Below are 5,000 nucleotides of genomic sequence, written 5' to 3'. Positions count from 1 at the left end.
TGCGTGTGTGTGTGCGGTGTGTGTGTGTATGCAGTGTGTTTGTGTGCGTGTGTGTGCGGTGTGTGTGTGTATGCAGTGTGTTTGTGCGTGTGTGTGTGCGGTGTGTGTGTGTGTATGCGGTGTGTTTGTGCACGTGTGTGCGGTGTGTGTGTGTGTGTGTGTGTGTGTGTGTGTGTGTGTGTGTGTGTGTGTGTGTGTGTGTGTGAGCTGCGGGCTTCTTGGGGCACATGCACACTTGACCGAGTGTGGAGGAGCAACTTGTCCGACAGGCCTGCTATTATAATAGTAAGATATACAGTGAGTGAGTTTCAGTTCAGCCTTCAAAACGCCACACCCAATTACCAATTGGTCTCACTCACTTCTCATCTGTTCAAACTCAACTGGCAAAACACTTCGATCATGTGTGAGAGCATAAAGGAGGCCTCAGGTGAGCTCTACTGTGTCTAATGTGGAGGTGGGACTGATTTACATGTAGATCCGTTTCACCTCATTTATATTCAGATTTTTATTTTTTGTTGGCCTACGAAAAGCTTTTTTTGCAGTCAGTTCAGCTGAACATTTTACTGTATTACAGTAACAAATAAATATTTGCTTTGTTTGTTATTTGTTGTTGTTTTTGTACTTTTTGCAAGGATTTCATGATTACACCCCCGAAAGACAGCCAAATTAGGTAACATTGGTGTATTCTCAGAACTCCAACAATGTTGCAGTATCAACTCTAGGTGTACAGTATGACTCTGGGAAGCTGGGATTGTGAGTTTAGCTCATTGGAGCTCATTGGATAGACAAATATGCATCGTATCCTATTCTGATACAATTGTGTCAATGCAATATTTATATGATATATTCACAGTATTGTATTACAATATGGCAACAGTCTTTATACTGTATGTACCATACAAGTGCAACCTATTAAACTTTAAATAAGGAAGTAACAAGTTTTCAGAATAGAGAACATGGCTTTGAGTGCATCGTTTCATTGTGAAAGACATTTGTGGAGTTTTGACAAAATGGCTCTTTTCAGTTTTGTGTTTAGAGTTTTGAGAAATTAGTTAGAAAAATAGTTTCACAAAACATATTTAAGCGATTGAGTAAAACTGCAAGCAGAGAAACTGCAGTATCCTTGTTTCTCAAAACACTGCCTCATTCAACAAGAGTGTTGGCTCTATCTGTGGAGTCCAGAAACAGAAGTACAGCGCTGCACACGCTGGACGTTGTGTTCATACTACCTTACCCCACCAACTGACCAGCTGCTCACCCACACTCCTCCACCCCAACATTCACCCACAGCCCTTCATTAGCCCTGGTCATTCATTCACAGAGCTATCTCTAAACCCTGTTCATTCATTCACAGAGATATCTCTAAACCCTGTTCATTCATTCACAGAGATATCTCTAAACCCTGTTCATTCATTCACAGAGCTCTCTCTAAACTATGTTCATTCATTCACAGAGATCTCTATAAACCCTGTTCATTCATTCACAGAGATCTATCAAAACTCCAGACAGGGCTTGAAAAAAAAACGAGAGCTAGAGAGAAAGAAGCAAGGAAGCGACAGTAGGAAGACGGATAAAGACACTAGAGCATAAAGAGAGGGTGCTGGCCCATCGATGTGTGGATTCAGGCTGACTGTACCCCTGGTCCGAGGACTTCCTCGCGGACCGCTGGGCCAATCAGAGTTCCTGGGGGTGGCCCATGTGCTCTATAGGCCCCTAAGGTCAGGGTTAAGATGTCCCTTTGGGTGGCCCATGTGCTCTATAGGCCCCTAAGGTCGGGGTTAAGATGTCCCTTTGGGTGGCCCATGTGCTCTATAGGCCCCTAAGGTCAGGGTTAAGATGTCCCTTTGGGTGGCCCATGTGCTCTATAGGCCCCTAAGGTCAGGGTTAAGATGTCCCTTTGGGTGGCCCATGTGCTCTATAGGCCCTTAAGGTCGGGGTTAAGATGTCCCTTTGGGTGGCCCATGTGCTCTATAGGCCCCTAAGGTCGGGGTTAAGATGTCCCTTTGGGTCTACTTCCCCAGCAGAGGGCCGTGTTCAGGGACGAGGCTACGGCCCTACAGATAGGGAGATGCTGACTATGTTAGCTCATAGTTCTGCATGTTATTTGTTCGTTTCAATACTTTTCTCCCAGTTTCTAATTCACTATATCTATTTCCTTTTGTCCGGTCCCTGACTATTTTTTATGTTCTATATAGTACCATGTGATTGATACACTTTAACTATGTTGAGTGTTTGAAAGCTGATGCAATTTGTCAACCCCCCCCCCCCTCAAAGAAAACACACATAGGCATTGTGTGTCCGTACAGATGCCAGCAGCGTCCTCATCTATGCAACGTGGAGATAATCCCAGAGCCCCAAATAGTTTGATTGGTTTAAATTGCATCCCTCCATCTCTCTGTGCCTCTTTCAATCTCCGTCTCTTTCTCCCGCTCGGCTTCCTCTGTAGTCTATAGTTAGCTGTAATTAAGGCCAGCTGCCTTGCTCACGTAATGGATCTTCCCGCGTGAGACTGCAGTCGCCTCCTACCGGCCCCGACGCGCAGCAGGCACCCGGACACACGCGCACACATCACTCACACACAGCGGAGACAACGGCCACACAAACAGACACACACAGGTAAACAAGTCAATAGATACAAATAACTGTTTGTGCACACGTGCACATGTGCACACACATACACACACACACACACACACACACACACACACGGCACATACAGACTGACTCACAAGTCAATGAGGAAAGACCTTAAAAGGGCTAGGTTCCAGAAACACATACACACAGAACAAAGAAGACATGATGATGGTCAACCTCTAATAAGCAACGCAGGTTTAGCGGATCTGGGAACTCATAACACAGGCTTAACTCTATTACAACAGCCATGAACTCTCCGGAGACCTTCACATGTCTGTGGACTCTACACACACACGCGCACACACACACACACACACACACACACACACACACACACACACACACACACACACACACACACACACACGCACACACACACACACACACACACACACACACACCCTTCTCTGTAGTATGGATGCCATCGCCATGGTGACCAGGTTCCGTCCCTGTGAGACCTGCCTGGGGCTGCCTCGGGGGGGTTGCCTAGGTGACTGGCTGACACCCTCCCATCTTATTGGTTGACATGATCCTCTGCGCCGCTACTGCAGTTTGATTACGTTGTTTAAAAAGCTCTACAGTTAGGATAAGAGAGCGGTTATGTTATATCAAGAGTTGAAGGGGCGAAGGGAGAGGTAAATGGACAGCTTTTATACATTTTACAATAGTGCCTAACATTCACCCATTCATACACACATTCACACACCGACGGCGGAGTCAACCATACAATGTGAGGAGCAGTTAGGGTGAGGTTTCTTGCTCACAGGCACCTTGATACTCTAGGAGGAGCCGGGGATCGAACTAGCAACCTTCCGGTTACCAGCCAACCACTCATCAGCCCTGTCACTGTGACCCGGAGTCCATGCTTAACACTGAGGTCTACACCCCACAGGTCACTGCTCACCCTCTCACAGAGCTCCTCCACCCACAGGTCACTGCTCACCCTCTCACAGAGCTCCTCCACCCACAGGTCACTGCTCACCCTCTCACAGAGCTCCTCCACCCACAGGTCACTGCTCACCCTCTCACAGAGCTCCTCCACCCACAGGTCACTGCTCACCCTCTCACAGAGCTCCTCCACCCACAGGTCACTGCTCACCCTCTCACAGAGCTCCTCCACCCACAGGTCACTGCTCACCCTCTCACAGAGCTCCTCCACCCACAGGTCACTGAGGGCCAGGGAGCGAGAGAGAGAGAGAGAGAGCGGGAGCAAGAGAGAGCGGGAGAGAGAGAGAGAGAGAGAGAGAGAGAGAGAGAGAGAGAGAGAGAGAGAGAGAGAGAGCGAAGGAGCGAGAAGGAGCGAGGGAGCAAGGGAGAGGGGAGAGGGGGAGAGAGGGAGAGAGGGAGAGGGGAGAGAGGGAGAGAGGGAGAGGGGAGAGAGGGGAGAGAGGGGGAGAGAGGGAGAGGGGGAGAGAGGGAGAGAGGAGAGGGGAGAGAGGGGGAGAGAGGGAGAGGGGGAGAGAGGGAGAGAGGAGAGGGGGAGAGGGGAGAGGGAGAGTGAGCCCAGCTCCTAGTTGATGCTGAGGCTCATCGAGCTAAAGAGGCCAGGAGCAAGGCCTCTCTCCCCAGGGTGTCAGCCCCATGAGGACGTCTCTCTCCCTGCCCTGGTTCCCTTTGTGGGCTCTGCGGTGCTGTAACAGGAACACGTCCGTCCACTAAGGCTCACATCCCCCCAGCTCAAGTGGAACAAGCAGAGGGACGTGGGGGAGCTGGAGGGCAGCAGGCGGCCAGCGGGGGAAACTGAGGACGTTGCAAAACAACACAGGAAGGATGGCTTCACTGCAGGCTGTGCTTCAGTTGGTTTGGTACGACAACCATCGCTGTGAAGGCATGGACTCCGTTTCATACTCCTTGAAAAGTTCCACTAAACGCTTTCATCAGGCGGCTTAGAGCCGGCCCCCTACAGGAGGGTTCATAACAGACATGGCTAAGCCTAATTATCTCTCAATTACAATCTCAGCATGACTCTAGAGACAGGAACCACCAGGAGGTCTGCTTTATCACACATAAGCTCTTGATGATGGCTCACCCCATGTGACATCATCTCAATCACCATCAACCAATCGATTAACGTCATGTGAGCTGTGTTGCTAACCAGCCCGAGACATGGACCCCTGTGTCCTGATTGGAGGATCAGCGAGCATCGTGTTCCAAGTGTCAATTAGCAACAGAGCCTCAAACCCACGCCTCCAGGCGTTGGACCAATAGGAGCCCTGCTCACGGGTGAACGTCACGAGGCTATATGTGAACCAGGGAGCGGTTGGACCAGAGCCGCTGGTAGGATGAAGACCAGCACTGTGACGCCCTGCACCGCTGTGTTGATGGTGAGAGATGAACCCCAAGAGCTCTGCTGATTGGCCCCCAGA

General features: G+C 49.8%; 1 protein-coding gene across 1 annotated transcript in view; it reads right to left on the bottom strand.

Annotated features, from left to right (window-relative positions):
• The window catches only part of LOC311342350 (chloride channel protein 2-like), a gene marked incomplete at its 3' end in the record, with an annotated part of 103,820 nt that overhangs the window by 21,177 nt on the left and 77,643 nt on the right, over nucleotides 1–5,000 (bottom strand).

The sequence above is a fragment of the Micromesistius poutassou genome, assembly GCF_964030765.1.
Source record: "Micromesistius poutassou genome assembly, chromosome: 4".
Lineage (NCBI taxonomy): Eukaryota > Metazoa > Chordata > Actinopteri > Gadiformes > Gadidae > Micromesistius > Micromesistius poutassou.
The sequence above is the reverse complement of the archived record's forward strand: the minus strand, read 5'-3'. Positions and strand labels throughout refer to the sequence as shown.